Below are 20,526 nucleotides of genomic sequence, written 5' to 3'. Positions count from 1 at the left end.
TTTGACAATAACATCCTCAGGCTAGAGAGTTAACTTGCTTTGATCATTTATGAGCATCTGTGTCTCCTCAATAAGTCTTTAACTCACACAGGGGAGTGATGAAGCCAGAAATAGTGATCATCATTAATCCAGGAGAACCTCACTATATAGTATGAGATCCAAAATAAGACCTGCTTGTCTTAGGCTTTAATTTTCTGTGGTAAAATATTTTATCTATGGTATAAAGAGAAATTTCAATATGCTCTGTCTCTAGCTTCTTGTGCCTACTAAGGGACTGTCAGTAAGCTTAGTTTCCGGCTAAGACCATCTCTCCCTCATTCTTCAGGTGTCAACCTGATCATCATTTCCCTGGGAAAGAAGCCTGTCCCTCCCCACCCCCAATTCCATCTCCCTATTACATGATCTCCTTCCCATCTTTCCCCCATATTTCATGCAGTTTACATTTCTCCACATCCTAATCATACTTGTATACAGATGCTCATGATAGTTTTAAAAATAATGGCCCCAAGCTGGAAACAACACAAACATCCACAGGTGAATGAATAAATGAGATACACCATTTTTAAAGCAATTACATTAGATTTTTGATATGCTTTTATTATCAATCACATAGCATCCTTGAGTACTTAGTTTATATCTATACGAAACCACCTGACATTTTCCCAAAGTGAGGGTACTACTTTATATTCCCACCAACTATGTATGAGGGTACAAGTGGTTCTATACCATGGCCAACACTGGGTAGTGTTAGACATTTAAATTTTAACCATTCTGGTGAACATGTTGCAGTATCTCATTATGGTTTTAGTTGCATTTCAAATGATAAATAACACAGAGCACTTGTTAATATGTTTATTGGTCATTTATATATCCATTTAAAATATCTCATCATTTTTAAAATTCAAACTTGACTCTTCTTACCCTTGAGTTATATGAGCTCTTTGTACATATCAGATATGAAGCCTTTCTCAGGTATATGTGCAGGGAATATTTTAAACCAGCCTGTGTTTTCCCTTTTGGTGTTTTCAAAGTGTCCTTGGAAAAGCAGAAATGTTCAGCTTTTTGTTTAACTTTGTTTATCCTTCCTTAAAATAATTCTCAATTTTTTAAATTGGGTTATGGTTTTCATGGGAGCATTAGTCTTAGAGTCAGTTACAAAGTGTTTATACTGAACTTAAAATAAAACACCAATTCAAAGATTCCATAGCCTCAGTGATTCCCATGCAGGTTAAATAAAGAAAAATCACATGAGGACCTATTATGGTGAAAGTTTTGAAAATGAATGAGGAAGAGAGATCTTAAACACATTCAGAGAAAAAAGACTCTTCAAAAGAAAAGCAAAAACTGAATTATCACAAGGAACCATGGAATTTTGAAGAAAATGAAACAGCATCTTTAAAGTACTTGAAAGAAAGAAAAGTCAGCCTAGAGTTCCAGTTCCTAGAAAAAAATTCTTCAGATACTAATATTAAATCATGATATTTTTAGACACATAAGGTCTAGAATTTGTCACCATAAGAATTCCACTGCAAGGAATTACAAAGGAAGTTTCTGGCTGAAGAGAATAGTTCCGGATGAAATCACAGAACTGCAAGAAAGCACACCACACAGGGAAAATGAGAACAAATGTGAAGGAATATTGACTGTTGTAATGTTGACATTAATAGTCTTGTGTTGTTTATAAGGAATGACAGTACAAAATACATGACATCCATAGTAGAAAGGGCAGGAGGAGGATAAAAGGAATTATACTTTTAGATTTTTTACATCATTTGGGAAGTGACAAGAGTACTAATTTAAGGTAGAATGTCATAAATCAAGGATGCATTTTGAAACCTAACCACTAAAAGAATTATATCAGACTATATAATTAAAAGTCAGTAAAGAGAAGAATAAAACTATATATATATATATATATATACCAAAAAACAAAGCCAACAGAAAGTAGCAGGATTAACTATTAATAAACCACAAAAAAATGTAAAATTTTATTCCTTTCTGCCAAAGTATGAATTCACAATCCCTAATCCACCATCCACCTAATGGATTCCATTTGTTTCAGTCTGGTAGAGAAATGTTTTTATGCTGAACTTGTGAACGAGTGTTCCTCTTTCCCAGCCACTCAGCTGTAAATATCATGGTCAGAGGCATCAAGACTAACGTGATCTTTTGGCCAAACTGTGCTGTCAGTATTTATTTATATGTATTGATTTTAGATAAAGCTGGGGAGAAGGGAATAGAATAAACATGATCTGTGAGTTAGGTCTCACTAGGTTATGCTGCAATAACAAATAACCCCCAAATCTTAATGATTCGGGAGATAAAAGTTTATGTCTCACGCATGTGACATGGCGATGGCAGTCAACGTCAGTTCTCCTTCACACCATGAAGTTCCATTGTGATGCCAAGGGAAGAACTATCCCTTATCTAAGGCAGCATCCCTTTTGTAAGAGTAAGAGTGATAGCAGAACAAGGCAATAACTCTTCTCTTCCAAAATAGTGGAGGTCACTTCTACTCATATTTCTTTGGCCAAAGCAAGTCTCACAGCCAAGGCTGAGATTAACAGGGTCATAAATGTCCGCTAGCAGGAGTGGCCTATGAGAAATGGGTCTAAAAGGAGGGACAGTGAATATTTTAAACAAATACTATCAATACAATCTACCACATGCGTGGTATTATCCTAACCATTACATTTTTCTTAAATCATCTTCTTCCAACCATTATTTGGAAATTATCATGTTCCCAGGAGATTATCTAATTAAATTGCTTCTTCTCTAAGAATAACTTGGCACTTTTCTTATTGCTTTTTTACTTTTTACATTATAACCTGGTTATATATATCACATTTGCTTCTCATTCTGGTTTTTTTTTTTTAGTTAAAGTTTTTTCTTCATTTTTTAATTGAGATATAATAGATATATAACACTGAATTAGTTTTAAGGGTACAGCACAATGATTTGAGCTATGTACATATTGTAAAAGGATCACAACAATAAGTTTAGTTAACATTCATCACCACTCATACAGATTTTTTTCTTGTGATGAAAACTTTTAAGATTTCCTCTTTTAGCAGCTTTCAAATATACAACACTGTTAATTAAGTTAACAACTATATTCACCATGATGTACATTACATCACAGAATTTACTTTTCTTATAACTGGAAATGTATACATTTTGATCACTTTCACATATTTTGCCCACCCCCCCAACCCCACCTCTGGCAACCACCAGTTTGTTGTTGTTTTTCTTTTTCAGATCCCACCTATAAGTAATATCATATGGCCTTTGCCTTTTTTTGTCTGATTTATTTCACTTAGTGCAATGTTCTCATGGTCTAGTGCATGTTGTTCCAAAATGACAGAATTTCATTTGTTTTTCTGGCAGGTAGGAAGGAAATATATATGATAATTTATATATATATATATGTAATATATACATTTATATATATATATATATATATATAATATCACATTCTTTGTCCTTCCTCTGATGAACTCAGGTTGTTTCCCTTTCTTGAATGTCTTAGCTATTGTAAATAACGCTGCAGTGAACATCAGGGTGCAAATATCTTTTCGAGAGATAATTTCATTTGCTTTGGATAAATACCCTGAATTGAATTGCTGGATCATATGATACTTCAATTTTTAATTTTTGGAGGAGCCTCCATGCTGTTTTCCTTAGTGGCTGCACCAATTTATACTCCCACCAAAAGTGCAGAGTTCCCTTTTCTCCACTTTCTTTCCAACACTTGCTATTTCTTCTCTTTGAGAATAGCCCAGCTAACTAGTGTGAAATGATATCTCCTTGTGGTTTTGATTTGCATTCCCCTGATGATTAGTGTGTTGAGGTTTTTTTCATGTTCCTATTGGCCATCTGTATGTTCTCTCTGGAAAATATTTACTCAGATCTCTGCTTATTTTCCAGTTAGATTGTTTCGGTTTATTCCTAGTGAGTTGTATGAGTTTCTAAATATATGTTAAATATTAACCACTTAGCTGATATATGATTTCTAAATATCTCTACCATTCCATAGTTAATTGTTTCCTTGGCTATGTAGAAAGCTTTTAGTTTGTTGTAGTTCCCCATCTTTTTTTTTTTTTTTTCTTTTCATGCCAAATCCCAAAACCATTGCCAAGACCAAAGTGAAAGAGAGTATGCCCAATGTTTTCTTCTAAGGATTTTATGGTTTTCCATAAGTCTTTAATCCACTTTGAGTTGATTTTTGTGTATGATGTAAGAACATAGTTTCATCCTTTCACATATGGATATCCATTTTCCCAGCACCGCTTATTGAAGAGGCTCTTTTCCTTGTATATTTTTTATTCCTTTGTCATAAATTAATTGACAACATAGGCAGGAGTTTGTTTCTGAATTCTGTGTTCCATTCCCTTGATCTATGTCTATTCTTATGTCGACACCATCTGTCTTGGTTACTATAGTTTGATAACATAGCCTGAAATCAGGAAGCATGATGCCTCCAACTTTGTTCTTCTCTCTCAAGATTGCTTTGGCTATTTGGAGTATTTTGTGGCTCCACACAAATTGAGGTTTGTCCTGTTTCCGTGAAAAATGACATTGGAATTTTGCTATCAGTTGCATTGAATCTGTAGATTGCTTTGGCCATTATAGACATTTAATGATATTATTTCTTCTAGGTCATAATCATGAAATAAATTTCTATTTGTTTGTGTCTTCTTCAATTTCTTTTATTCACTGTTTTATAGTTTGCAATGCACAAGTCTTTCATCTCCTTAGTTAAATTTATTCCTAAGTATTTTACAATTTTTCACTGCTGTTTTTGATTTTTGTTTATTTATCTATTCATTTATTTTAGGCTGTGTTGGATCTTTGTTGCTGCACAGGCTTTCGCTAGTTGCAGCAAGTGGGAGATACCCTTCATTGCAGTGCACAGGCTTCTCATTGGGGTGGATTCTCTTGTTGAAGAGCGTGGGCTTTAGGGTACTTGGGCTTCAGTAGTTGTGTGTGGGCTCAAAAGTTGTGGCTCCTAGGCTCTAGTGCACAGGCTCAATAGCTGTGCTGAATGGGCTTAGGTGCTCCACTATATGTGGGATCTTCCTGCACCCGGAATCAAACCAGTGTCTCCTGTATTGGCAGGCAGATTCTTTACCACTGAGCCACCAGGGAAGCCCTATTTTACTATATATGATGCAGCTGTAAATGAGAATGTTGTCTTAATTTCTTTCTGATATTTACTTTAAAAATGCAACTGATTTCTGTATATTGATTTTTCAATCCTTCAACTTTACTGATTTTATTAATTAGTTCTAACAGCTTTTTGGTGAAGTCTTTAAGGTTTTCTATATGTAATATGTCATCTGCAAATAGAGACAGTTTTCCTTCTTTTCTGATTTGGGTGACCTTTATTTCTTTGTCTTGTCCAATTGCTCTGGTTTGGCATTCAGTATGGTGTTAAGTGTAGTATGGGCATCTTTACAATTTCTGATCTTAGAGTAAAAGTTTTCAGTTTTTTCATTTCTGAGTATGATGTGAGCTGTGGGCTTGTCATATTTGAGGTACATTTGCTCTATACCCATTTTGTTGAGAGTTTTAGAATCAAGATACATTGATATAAAATATATATAGTTTTCCATGTATATAGTTTTCCTGATATGTTAACAAACCAAATGTGTTTATCAGTCAGTATTTTAAAATCAATAAATATCCAGTTTACTTATCAGTTCTAAGCCATGTACATGTGAAGCAGACATATTTTCCTATTTTTAAAAGAGCTATTGCTACTGACTGTAATTCATCGTAGCTGGGTGAGAGCAGATGAATTTTCATCTGAAGACTTCTGTCTCATTTTCCACACAGTAGATAAACAGAGCAGATTCAGAACATGGACTAGATCATAAAGAAAAATTTTTATAAACCAACACACATAGAAAGTGTTGAAGACAGATGCATTTCTTTTAGTAATCTACAAATATGAGCTTAAAACAGACTTACAGCATCAAGCTATCAAACACCTCTGCAATTCTCTGCCCCATGTTTCACTCATAATTGCTACCCCTGGCATCATAAGTCAGCCAAATGGATAGAAGGAGGGGCACAGCTACACAACAAATGCAGCAATAAGAGAGTCCACACACACCATGCTTTGTAGTTTACAAAGCAGTTTCACATCTGTAACCTCATTTCAACTTGTACACAACTTTGCTGTAAGCAGGATTGGTGTTAATATTTTCATTTTTATACAAAAATGAAATGTGACTTTGAAACATCAAGTGACTTATCCACTGTCACAGGGCCATTTAGAGGCAGAGCTTGAACTTAAGCACATGTCTTTGCATACTGACCAATGATTTTGCAAACTTTGTATGCCCTGAAAATCAAGAGAAGATTTTGTGTAAACTGCAGTTTCTTATTCCTATGTTCCAGAGATTCTAGCTCCATTTTTCTGGTGTGGGTCCCTGAAATTTACATTTTCATTAGATTCCCAAGTGATTCTGGTGCAGGGGAACCCAATTTTACATTGTGGAGGGCAAAGAAGGGCAGAAAAAAATCAATGGAAAGCACTAACAATTAAATTTCTATCACTATCCCTGTGAGAAAAACTTAACCGACTCTCTTCACTGATATCACTGGTAATGTTAACTGAGATAGTAATAAGTTAGGATGAAAGAAACCAATAGTGTTGGTAGATTTTTATTTTAAAGTAACATGTTCATAGCATCATTCTGTATAATTCCAGTGAAGCTTTATGAACAACTAATGTGCTTTAGTTTTGCTTTATTATGATACTGCTATCTGATAATACCCATGTAGCAGTGTCCAGGATTGGGGCCCGGTTTTTCCTTTGAGACAACTTTATGCTCTCAGTCTTAACAGGATGACAGCTTGCTAGGGGATGTTCCCAACTATCACTTCACTTAATTGTCTACATTATAGACAATTAAATGCTCTTATTTTCTTGACTTCATTTTCTTTCATTTGGTTCTTTTAATATGACTTTGAACATCAAGACTTGCAAACCTGAATTCTTGGAAGACATGTTTAATGAGTGAAGTCTAGAGTTGTGTTTTAGAAAAACTGTTTTTTTGTTTTTTTTTTTTTAACATTCTAGGCAGGTCAGTATCAAAGGAGTCTCTTAAAGAATGATGAACTACTGTTTTGTTTTTTTTTCTTTTTTTCCCCCCACAAATAGAACAAGGATCTTTCTTGTCACCGTGAATTTAATACTGTCTCTCATGTTTTCCTTTGCAATCTCTTTGACTGGATTATATTCAAGGACACAGGGGCCTCTTGTCTTTTAGGTCCATTTAAAAGTTCATTTTCGAGCTTTGACATTCAGCTCAAGAGTTTCAACAGCAATTAATCAAAAATATCCATATCAGAAACATCATTAATCTTTACTAGACAGGAGCGGTTATGTTTGTGACTAAACTTCAGTGGACTCTTTGGAGGTGGGATTTGCCATTTGCAAATGTTTTGAAAGGTAAGACAAGGCTTTGAAGCCAAGTAGGAGAAACAGTTTTAAAGAGTTAGAACCAAAATCCAAGAGTCACTCTGTGAGGCCTGGAGGAAACAGTCGTTTCTGTTGGAGGTTGTGAAAAGGGTCACTTCCAGGTTGAACACCATCTGAGTGTGAATTAGGGCACCTGGTTATCTTTCCTCCAAATTTCGGTCCTCAGCCCTTCTCTGCCCTCTCCCCTTGGATGAGCTAGTTTCTTCCTGATATCCAATTATCGCCTCAATACCTCAGTGTAGATAACTCATGGATTTGTTCAGTTACCAGTAGGTATTGAATTTCCATTACTATGATAACCATCATCATCATAGCTTCCATTTACTGAGTTCTCATTATTGCCAGAAACTGCTAGACTTTTCTGTATATTGTGGTAAGAATTGGGTATTGTGGTTAAGATGGTACAAGATCTGGAAGCCAACTGCATGGGTTTGAATAACCTTGTGGAAATTATTTAAGTTTCTGTGGCGTTGCTTCTCTCTCTGTCTCTAAGACAGAATAGAAAAGAGTACCTACCTACAGAACCTTGTTTTTTTTTTTTTTAGATTTAAATAAAAGAAATTGTAAAATATTTAACATACTGCCTTACTCATAGTAGATTTAAATTAACATCGGTTGTAATGGTTGATGGTTATATAATAGCACAATTCTCCTAAAATATAGTTACTATGTTTTTCTAAATTATAAACATATTTGTATTCTTCATCATCATGATGTGAGCCTCTCTGCATTCTGGCTCATGAGCATAATACATTATTAGAAAAGATATCAGCCCTTGACCTCAAGTTGTACACACACACCAATAAGAAGCCTGAAAGTGTGAAATGAAAGTGTTAGTCGCTCAGTGGTGTCCAACTCTTTGCAACCCCATGGACTGTAGCCTGCCAGGCTCCTCTGTCCATGGAATTCTCTAGGCAAGAGTATCGGAGTGGGTTGCCATTCCCTTTTCCAGGGGATCTTCCCAACACAGGCACATGCATTGCAGGCAGATTCTTTACCATCTGAGCCACAGGGAAGCCCATTAAAGGCCTGAGATAACATAAAATATTAAAAACTAATATTAACATATTAAAAGCTGAGCCCAGGATCCTCACTGTCTGTTGACAGCTTTATTCCCATCCGATTTCTAGGTATTTAGAGTCACACAATGTCAGAGATGGAAACACAGTGAATACCAAAATCCTGAGCTGTGATCACTGCAAGATGTTCCATTTACAACCAAGAGCATTTGTCTCAGTGCAGTTAAGGGATGTGGTGACAGTCACCATTAGTGGCACAGGCAGAACTCTTGACTCTGGTCCATGGCTCACACTAGTGTGTCACCCATTGGTGTCATACGATCAACTCTACTCACCATTTCAAAATATAAACTTACCATTCAACATATTGGTTACTCATTTACTACAGTTTGGAAGGCCCCATGTTTGACAAAACTCTCTCTTTCAACATGCTATATACACCGCCTTGCAATTAACCAGAACTATGCATATTGGAGCCATGTTTCAGATTTACCAGAGGCATTTGTTTGTGCAACTAAACTTCAATGGGATTTACCATTTTGCAAATGCTTTGAAAGGGAAGGCAAAGCTCTGAAGCAAAGTGGGGGGATGGGATTTTAAGAGCTCAGAGCGGACTAAAACCCAAGAGTTGTTAAACTCATTCTTTAAGGAATCATTTGTTTGTACTGCAAGATATGAGAACTTTGTCCCCTCATCTCTCACCTGTTAGGAAATCTGGTTTGTCTATAACACATTCAGTATCTGAGCACTTCTCCCATATGGTGGATGTGGCCACCCTCCTACTCCAGTATGTCATGGCCATCTCTCACTGAATTCACTGTAGGAGACCCCTACCTAGACAGCTTGCCTGTACTTTTACCCTCTGGAGTATATAGTCTTTGCAGGGAATAAACTCCATGAAGAATTGCCAAAACAATGAATTTTACGTATGAGTCAGATTATGTCCTTCCTAATTAGGATCCCCCAGTGGTGTCCCACGCGACTCAGAGGAGAGCTCAAATCCCTTTCAGTGGCCTCGGGCCACACCCTCTCCAGCTCCCTTCTCCTTTGCTCCCTGCTGGCATCTCCAATAGCTCTCCCCTCCATCCATTCCCCCTCAGGGCCCTGGCCATTTCACATTCCTTTAAAATCTCAGGGCTCTGGCCCTGGAACAATCTTCACAAAGATACGTGGGAGGCTTGCTCTTTTACTTCTTTAGCTCTTTGCTCAGAAGACCCCTTCTCAATGAGGCTTACCAAGATACCTCCTTAAATATTGTAGTGTGGTCCTGCCACATGCACACACACACACACACACACACACACACATACACATTTGGGAATCCTTTTAGAGTTAAGGAGTTACTGTTAATAGTTATGTTGGGACAGTAGGGATAAACTGAGGCTGCCTTGGGCAAACAGAGACATCCATCCAACCGGATCTGATTGTTCTCCCTAGCATTTCCTGACTTTTGGCAGACTATAACATTTACATATTTATTATGTGTATTAGTTATTGTCTGTCTCTCCCTCTTGGAACGTAACCTCCGTGAGCATAAGGACATCTGTCTATTTTATTTATTTATTGTTTTCTAAGTGTTGAGAATAGTGCTTGACAGCCCGGCCCATAGTAGATTCTAAATAAAAGAACCCAGTTTAGACTGCTCATCTGCAGTGTTGCAAACAGTAGCCTTCTCTAATATGGCAACTAGGGTTTGAGGATCATTTATAGGTAGGAGCAGGGTCAGTTGGAGGCTATCAAACCATTACTAAGTGAATGTGATGTTATAAAGGGCCTTTGATATCACAATAATGTAAAATGTTATAGTTAGGCTGTAATGTTGCAATTATACAGTACATTTTGGGTAGGTGAAGTAGTTAATGAGATGAAAGATTTAGTGGTCAATGAATCAAAAGCAATTTAATTCACATCAGTAAATACATATATAGTTTAGTTCTATCAAAAATCTTTATAAAAATTAATGAGATGAATGTGTGTGCATGCATGCGCTCAGTTGTGTCTGATTCTTTGCGACCCCATCGACTGTATCCTCCAGACTCCTCTGTCCTTGGAGTTTTCCAGGCTAGAATACTGGAATGTGTTGCCCTTTCCTGCTGCAGGGGATCTTCCCAACCCAGGGATCAAACTTGCATCTCTTGCATTGGCAGGCAGATTCTTTACCACTATATGCAAACCTAAACTCTGAATTAGAGTGATGAAATTCTAGATTTTTAATACTGGACCTGAAAGAGATACTAATGGATGGTCTAGATCTATCTCCTTTATTTGAAAAAAAGCAAATGTTTATATCATTGCTCCCAAATTATCTCCTTCTCTCCACTTTCGAGTGTCTCTGACTTGCTCCTCTTCATCTTTAAAAGCTCAGGTAGAAATTGCTCCCTAAAATTTTTCCTTTCTCCCCTCACACCAAGAAAAGGTCATATCCACAGACCAATGTGACTTCTTTCCTTATGTTATTACTTATGTTCCTTGTACATGTCCTGGGATTGTGTATGTCTCATTAAATACATTTGGCCACATCACCTTCCAGCTTATTGCTATGTCTTCTTTGTGTCTTTCAGTAAATTGTAAGTCTTCTTAGGGACAAATGCTGTAATGCTTTCATTTTTTACTTCACAGCAGTTGGCACAGTCCCTGGCATACAGTGGGCACTATATATGTATTTACTGATGTGAATTAAATTGCTTTTGATTCATTGACCACTAAATCTTTCATCTCATTAACTATTTCACCTACCCAAAATGTACTGTATAATTGCAACATTACAGCCTAACTATAACATTTTACATTATTGTGATATCAAAGGCCCTTTATAACATCACATTCACTTAGTAATGGTTTGATAGCCTCCAACTGACCCTGCTCCTACCTATAAATGATCCTCAAACCCTAGTTGCCATATTAGAGAAGGCTACTGTTTGCAACACTGCAGATGAGCAGTCTAAACTGGGTTCTTTTATTTATTAATAAAGAATTTTAAAAATGAATTTGAAGCTATCAAATATAATCTATGTCTACATGAAATCTTCTGCAGTTATAATCACTGCAGTTATAAACCAAAACATAAGTTTCTGTGTGTATTGAATGCATACACACACACACACACACAGATCTATCATCCCCACAATGTATGAGGATACATATTACAGAACCATATCACCTAATTCCTATTATATTTGGATGACTGTTGGTCAGGTCCTCTTTGACTTGGTTGCTGAAAATTTTATCCATTACTGCTTATATTTTCTACTTCTGTACTATCCACTCTGTTTCATCCTGAGATGCTTTTACCAAAATTGTGCAACCCACCTATGTTTAACTTTGATTATATTCAAATTCTTTTGTGTTCTTGAGTCAGAAGCCAGTTCCATTTCATACATCCAAGCCTGCTTTGTAACTGAACCTTTCAACAGCCAAATACCCAGAAATAAAGGAAATACTTGAATACCTTAAATATAAATAATTTAAATATAATTTAATCAAGATTCACTCCAGATTCACCACTAGTTGTCAAATTTCTTTTATTTTGCCCTCCACAAATCTACCCTCAGAGCCTTTCACCATGAAAGCCATCCAGTATGAATTGGTGATAATCTCCATCATTTAAAAATCCTCCCTCACTTTCTCCATCAGAGAATATAACATATGGCATCTTTTTTACCATCTTTTCCCAGCATGCTGCTTTTGTCCAGTGTAGAATCAGCAATTCATATGACAGGTACACTTGATTTACAGTGTGCTGACTCCTATCCCCACCAGCATTGCCAGATTCTATCCCCTTAAATCACCATTGCAAGGAGGGGAGGAATAGACTAACATTACTGAAAATCGCAAAAAACAAAAACAGCAAAAAAAAACGGTTTCTCATGAAGTTGGGTATGTCATGGGATGATCTTCCCAAAGCCATGAAGAGTCCATTGGAAATAGTTGCAAGAGTCAAGCCCTCACAATTACCAGAAATTCAAGCTGCCGAATGTATGTGTGAAAAAGATGTGCAACATACCTGCTGTCTAAAGCACCTTAAGGATAACATCCTGTTCACTTTTCACTCAGATGATATCTGTATTTCAGCAAATGTCAGCAGGTCCACACACTTTGGCAGAACAAATGTTATTTTTCCTTTCATAACTGTCCTAAGAGGAATTGTGCAATCCTATAGATTATCACAGAGAGCTCTTGTTGGCACATGGCCAAGGCAGGATACTCTGCTCTGGAGGAGGCAAATTGTGTATTAGGTTCACTGCTGGCAAATTGCTTTTTTGTGTTCGGTTTAATTTAGTTTTCATGATTTTTCCTGAGGGCTCATCCGGCCTTGCTCAACTTAACTGGTTTAACAGATCAGCTAAAGTTCAGAAGCCCTCAATCTTTCCAAGATTTCAAAATGTCTTTTTATTCCAACTCTGATTAGGACAAGGGAGAGTAACAAACATTTTACAGGTCTTAAAATCTCCAAGACAGACATTTAGAAAAAAGGGCAGGGGAGGAATTAAAATAAATTACACCAGCCATAATTTTACCCAAACTTGAAGGGAAAAAGAAGGAAGAGTAGGAAACAGCTTTTAACTTTAAATGAAAGACTCTCTAAACAATGATGTCTTTAAAAATATGCTGGGCAACCCATGAATAGCAATAGTAAGATAACAAAGAAAATCCAGGATCTGTGTTCAAGACAAGAGACGAGGAGCCAAGACCCAAATGTTCTTTGGGAACTCAGATTCTACTTAAACAAACTGGCTAGAATATTCAGCCATGAGTAAGCACAGAGTTTCAGATTGGCTCTATGAGGGAAACATTACTGGAATAAAAATGTTTATAGATTTTATTATTAAACTCAACAGATGTTTTATTTTTTCTATTTTTTGGTGTTTTTTTAATTTATTTATTTTTCATTTATTTTTATTAGTTGGAGGCTAATTACTTTACAATATTGTAGTGGTTTTTGCCATACATTGACATGAATCAACGGATGTTTTAATTAGAGTTAGGTTCAGCTACATAAAATATACACACACAAGACAAAATTGAGTGATTCAGATGAGGGAGAAATTTATATCTTTCTGATATAATAGAATTCTGGAGATAAATAGTCCAATATTGAGGTAATTCATTCCTCACCGACACTCTTTGTTCTCCACAGTGTTATCACATGGCTTCAATTCACAATGTTTCCTCATGTTCCAAAACGGCTGCTGGAGCTATGGTCTGTACGTCTGCCTTCCAGGCAGGAGAAGGGGGTGAAAGCAAAAGCCAACACCTCCTGGTTGAGCTCAGCTCTACTTGAAGAACCTTCCTAGGAGAAATACGCTACTTGTTACACTAACCAATAAGCTAGATAAACAGAGGCTGGAAAATTAAGCCTTATAGCTAGACACCTTTCTGCCATCCTAACCAAAATCCTGACTCAAGTTACTGAAAGTACAAAGAAAATGGATTCTGATTTAATCAGCTTCAATCTGTCATGCAGGTAAAGTAATGGCTTCATGAAACTGGACAGCAGACATTTTGAAACCTGTTGGCTTCTTTTAACCATTACAAGTGACACTAGTGTTAAAGAATATGCCTGCCTGTGCAGGAGACGAGAAAGACACGGGTTCTATCCCCGGGTCAGGAAGATCCCCTGGAGAAGGAAATGGCAACCCACTCCAGTATCCTGGGAAATCCCACAGACAGAGGGGCCTGGTGGGCTCCAGTCCATGGGGTTTCTAACAGTGAACACGCCTTACCCAAAGCGAGTAACTGTCATGCCATTCAGTATCCAAGAATGCATTTATCTGTATCAGTTTATCAAATTAAGTATAGTCATGAAAAATAAAGGGTAAGGCTCTGAGGAAGTAGGTACACTTAGTGGATACAAGTTAGGTACATTTTCAGGAGGGTTCCTTTATTATCATGGACATGAGTTTGTGTGAAAAAGAGGGAGAAATTTGAGAGACTCCACTGAAGGCAAATCTGCTTTACTCAAACTCGCTGATTTAAATATTAATCACATCTAAAGAAAACACCTTCATAGCAACATCTGGTGTTTGATTAGTCACCTGGACACCATTGTCTACTCAGGTTGACACATAAAGCTGACCAACACAGGTATCCAATAAATATGACCCCCCCCCCCCCACTTCTCCACCTGGATTCTGAACAAATTGAGAAAAAAGACAAAAAGAGTTGCAGGTTGGAAAATCTAGCCATAACTCAAATGACAGGCAAAGGCTAGGATGGAAGCTGCACTTTTTATCTGCATGTAAGTGCGTGCAATGGAATTAGGAACCCCCTCCCCACCCCTTTCTGACAGGGAGCCGAACACAACCAGCCTGAGCAGTGATGTCAGACAGGATCCACAGCATGGAGGAGCTGGCAGGAACTCACCCTGCTGCTGACAGGTTCACACTTGGAAAGACAGAAAGAGGAACCTTCTCTTTCCACATTTTACTAAGCAGGTAAGTTTCTCCCCGTCTTAAGAGGAAAGGCAGTCAAGGGGCAGAGAGGAGAGTGTTGTCAGTTACACATCCTGCACCTCAAGGGACTGTCAGGCGCCAAGAAGGATCGTTTCGCCTCCCAACATCCTCCTCTCCTCACCACCATCATCATTTTTCTTCCTGATGGACCAGTGCTGTTTCTACTTCTTATCTGGACCCTTAAAAATGGAGTCTGTGAAATGGATGCTCTGGAGACTTCAGTTTGGAGGCTCAGCCCCAGACTTAGGCAGAACCCTGTATACTCCTCTACTCTGCCGACTGCATGCTTCCTACCCCTTGGGGACCACCACTTCGTGTCTCCTTCCCCAGCCCCCACTCCTACCCCTGCCAGCTTCACTGGAGTACCTGCTGGGGTTTAAAGTGTCAGACCTGGTTTAGATCTCTTGACACCTCGGAAGCAAATTCCCCATCACATGGGAAAACTGAAGACTGCTAAGTCTGTCCGTAGAGGCCCTCACGGTTTGATACTGAAGGACTCGGGCATGCCCAGGGTAGGGGAAGAGATGGGATCTTTGGATCACCCTTGACAGTGTCCCTTTAAAAAGCTCTTGCTTCCCTCCGCTGTAAAGAAATCTGGGGGCTGAAACCTGAGTGCTGACCTCATCTCTCGCCCCTGGCCCGGAATCCAGGGCTGCACCCCTCCAGTTCGCTGGAAGCAGCTTGCCTGGGCAGGACTGTCATATCCTGCATCAGTCAGAGTGGGAAGTAGAACTTGCCTGTAGAAGGCGGATGAGAAATTAAAGTGACCTTCGGCTGGCAGGCTGGTTCAAAATGCTTGGCAGCTTAGATCAGTTTTATGTGGTCTCCACGTGAGAGATGGTAGCGCGGGTCTCCACTGCAGCCCTTAATTCCAAAGCCAGCAGAAACCGACCGGCCTTCAAGTTTAACTAAAGAATGTCTTTTGGTTCAAAATGGAATCGGGGCAATTCCTGAGTTACCTCTAAGAGTTGCAGTGACTGGAGAAGCCTGAGGGAGCCCAGAGAATCAGCGTCTGGGGGGAGCATCTGCCTGCTCTTTTTGAGGCTGCGTGGAACTGGGGAGAGAACACAGGCTTTGGAGCTACCTCTCCCCACTAACCGGCTGTGAGACCTTCAGCAGATTATTTGACTTCTCTGGAAAACTCATTAACCTCTCCAGGCCACATTTTGAAGGCATGCTAAAGCTGACATTTCAGAGAGAACTTTTCCCTGCCTGGAGAAATTGCTGGCCAAAGTAGAAAGAGTGAGTCACATGTGTGGTTCAGATTTGAGATCTCCCCTGTGTCCTGGGTGACCTTGAGCACTTGCTCAGCCTCTCCAGGCCTCAGTTTCCTCATCTATAAAATGAAAACAAATACAACTGCCTTACAGGACACTGACTTGAGAGTTATATTTTGAAAATTAAGCATTTAGGAGTCCCCTAGAAGATGTGTTTTCTTGTCTTTCTGTGTCTTTTCCCCTGACATTTGGGGAACCAGGGTTCGAGTGTGGAATACAGACAACCCTCTCTGGATTTCTTGATTTTTTTTTTTTTTCGTTTGTGTCAAGTGTCTTATATTTTCCTTATGTTTGTCTGTGATACTCACAAGAAGATCTGTAGCAAAAGCAATCTCCTTGATTTCCTGGCATCAATTTGTTTATTGGGTTCTTAGAGGGGGATTTAAGTAGATAAGACGAAAAGTTCCCTGTAATTTTGGCTAAGCAATTTGACACTGATCAGAACTGGCAGCAGCTCCCTGAACTGCATTATAATTTTTTGACTGCTGCACAAATGTGCCCCACGGATCAGAGATCAGCAGGGCTGCCAAATACTTGGAGTTCATCCTCATCAGGGAACACCAGGGAGGCTTGGAGCCCCAACCAGAGAGAGTTTTATATCCAATAAGGTCATAAAGTAGCAACATCTTATGCCAAAAACAGGCTCAAATCAAGTGATACTGATACTGATCAGAAGAGCAAGAATTAGTGTTGGTTTTTTTTCATTTGTAAAGAAAAAAAAAAAAGACTTTGGGCATGCACCTACTAATCCACGTAATAATCTGTTTAAAATACTAAGTTATGGTATTTCTTTTCTTTATTTATTATGGAAATATATTTGATTTACATTGTAGTATTAATTTACAGCCAAGTTATGCATATATACATTCTTTTTTATATTCTTTTCCATTATGGTTTATTCCAGGACACTGAATATAGTTCCCTGTGTTATACAGTTATGCTACCATATTTCTACAATGCTTAGTTTGTTCGAGGTGCTTTTCGTCCATAACCTTATTGAGTCATCCCAGGTGCAGGCACAGTGATTTCCCATTTTTAAGACAAGGATACTGAGTTTCAGGAAGAGTTAATGACTTTGCCAAAGTCACATCGCTACTTGAAAGCCCATCCTTGGAACCACTAAGATGTGCCACCCACCAAAATAGAAGCTACCACTGATGCAGACATTGGACTTTACACATACTGTCTGGGTTCACTTAAGGTAATTATCTCCACAAACCTGTAGAATTGTGGTCTTACTCCAGTTACAGATGAGGAAACTGAGGCTCAGATATACAGTCCCCTTAACCAATATCATCCATTAAAAAAAAAAATCTGGAAACTGAATCAAAGGCAAAAGGGATGACTGTCTCCATAGGACATCCTTAAACCTCACGTAGATTTTCTGCCTGCCTGTTCTTCGTGCAGAGGGTGCTTTGTGACTGTGGAAAAGTTATCCACAGGAAACCCAAAGCCATCCAGCATTTCTCAGAATTGCGCTCCACTGTTCATGACCCAGGCCAGGTTGCCACAACTGATGGGAGGAGTCAGTGATGCTCACTCAATATTCCTCAGCCGCTGTGATCTGCACACATCATGACATGACGTCTCCAAGCCCCTTTGCTGTAGGGTGGAGCCATGTGACTGATCCTGACCCATGACCTCAAGCAGATGCCACCTGTGTCACCTCTGAGACCGAAGCATTTCATTGTCAGTGTGAGGATGTCCCGAACTCTTGCTTGGCAGTGTTTGAGGCAGTAGCTGCTCAGATTGTATTCCTGAATGACTGCTTGTCCCAAGTCTGATGGACATGTTTGTAGCCTGAGTGAGAAGGAAACATTTGTGATTCTAAGCTATTGTGACTGCAGTTTTTATCTGTTTTAATAAACCGCAACCACAGTGACTGATACAGAACCAGACCTTAAGGAGCTTTGTAGACCCCCCTCCCCAAAGGACGCTGCAGGTGTCTGGAGGTTCTATACCCAGAATCACAAACTGAAGTGTTACCGGACCAGGCCGGGCAGGGTAAATAAGGGAAGCATAAGAGAGCGTACAGTGGGAGAGAGGGGAAGGGGCGGCCCAAACTTCTTTGGGCACCTGCCAAAGAAAGGTGGGCTCCGGTTTGCCAAATCTGGCTACTTATCAGAAACATCTGGCCATTTGTGACTTTACCCAATGGGTTTAAACACTGTGCTGGTGAAAGAAAGCTGGACTGTGGGTTAAGTTCACTCCAAGATTTTTGGTTTGCAACTCCTGCCTCAAGTTCACAATGAGGTTCCCATCTGTCTGCTGCAACTCAAAGATTTAAACCTAGTTCCTTGAGTCTTGCTGTGTGATACTGGGCATGTCAGTGATGTTGTTAGTATTCCTATCTGTAAAATGGGTTAAGTGGGAGAAAATTGGTGATTCTTAATCTTTCTTGGGTGCTTCTGCTCCCCAAAATCTCACAAGCCTACAGACGCAAGGTCTTAGGTATGGTTTTCATGGTTGATGCCATGGACCTCAACCACTGTTCTCTCTCCCTGTAATAGATCCTCGAAATCAAAGCTAAGGATCTCTGGGCTTTCCTCCATCCAAGAGCATGTCTTACTTTAACTGGAAGAATAGAGTATTTTTCTCTCTCCAGAAGATACTCAAGAGTTTCTACTTCCACTTAGGGAGTCTGTGGCTCTGATGTAGTACTTGACGGTGATCACCTAGAATGTTATCTCTAGGGCATGCATTTTGTTGTAATGTTTAAAGTGGGCCCATGGCTCTCGCCCTGACACTTTCAGTTCAATTCAGTTGCTCAGTCGTGTCCAACTCTTTGCGACCCCAAGGACTGCAGCACGCCAGACCTCCCTGTCCATCACCAACTCCCAGAGTTCACCCAAACTCATGTCCATCAAGTCGGTGATGCCAACCAACCATCTCATCCTCTGCCATCCCCTTCTCCTCCTGCCCTCAATGTTTCCCAGCATCAGGGTCTTTTCAAATGAGTCAGCTCTTTGCATCAGATGGCCAAAGTATTGGAGTTTCAGCTTCAACATCAGTCCTTCCAATGAACACCCAGGACTGATCTCCTTTAGGATGGACTGGTTGGATGTCCTTGCAGTCCACGGGACTCTCAAGAGTCTTCTCCAACACCACAGTTCAAAAGCCACCAATTCTTCAGCACCTGACACTTTATGTGGTATCTAATCAGAGGGAGACCTGATAAGCGAGTTTATGCATTTTTTTCCAGCTATGAATTTCTAGGTTCTAGTGTAATTCCAATGGTTCAAATTTAGTTATCTTTGGCCCTTTCAGCTTTATAATCCAAACCATCAACACAATGCTGCTTTGAAAAGTAATCTTTCAGAATTCACATCCAAACTGACTCTCCCTCAGTGCGGGCGATGGGTGGCTTCCACTGGGAGTCTTTGAAACAAGTCTTTTTCTGTGGTCACATTGTCAGCTCTGGTCTATAACTCTTAAAAATCCATCCAGACAAGCCTTCAGATGCACTTTTCCAAAGGAACCATTGTAATATTTGTGGGGTGGAGAGCATGAAATTGCTGAAGTGTGAATCACATAAAGGGAGCAGAGTTCTCCTCCAGGTGGGTTTTGACTTCATTCCCACTTTGATAGTATGTGCTCTTAATGTTTTCGTCAGTAGCACCTTTTACTGCCTGTCTTGCATAAAGGAGGATTCTCACCCCATTTGTCAGCCTCCTAAATGTATGAAACCATTTTCTCTGGGAACTCCTTGATGTGGTTGGAATGAGACTGAAACTTCTATTAGACAACCATTCAGCTGAAATAAAATTTATCATAAAGGGCAACCCTAACATGAAATCTTTATATGTAACGGAGATGTCTAAATGCAAAACAAAAAAACCCCCAAAATGTAGTATTAAATTATGTCAAGAAACAGGTCCAAGGTCAAAGGATGAATTGGTCACCAAACGAAAACATTAAAGCTGTAGAGAAAACCAAATAATGTTTTTAATTGGTACTAAATTAATTCAAGCAAGGTAGCTACCCCAAGAGCTAGAAATTTCTGGAAGCAATCTGATTCTTCTTAACTATTCTGCCAACTTCATATATTCAGCCTATCAAGCCAATCTGTCCTGTCTAATTACTCATGTTCTTGGAATGTGTGTTCAATTCTACAAATATTAATGGGTCTTGTGTGTGTAATGCAACTTCCAAGGTCCTATAGGGACTGCCAAATAAGGAACTCACAAGTTAAGGAAGTGGTTCCCTAAAGCTGATGTGTAAGTCTGATGACATCTGAGTCATTTAGAGTGGTCTTAAATTACAAACTTCCAGGCCCTACTCCAAGC

General features: G+C 39.0%; 1 long non-coding RNA gene across 2 annotated transcripts in view; it reads left to right on the top strand.

Annotated features, from left to right (window-relative positions):
• Positions 1–20,526, top strand: part of LOC122425103 — a 207,789-nt gene that overhangs the window by 18,540 nt on the left and 168,723 nt on the right. The gene's annotated exons all lie outside the window — the stretch shown is intronic.

This window comes from Cervus canadensis, chromosome 22, assembly GCF_019320065.1.
Source record: "Cervus canadensis isolate Bull #8, Minnesota chromosome 22, ASM1932006v1, whole genome shotgun sequence".
Lineage (NCBI taxonomy): Eukaryota > Metazoa > Chordata > Mammalia > Artiodactyla > Cervidae > Cervus > Cervus canadensis.
The sequence above is the reverse complement of the archived record's forward strand: the minus strand, read 5'-3'. Positions and strand labels throughout refer to the sequence as shown.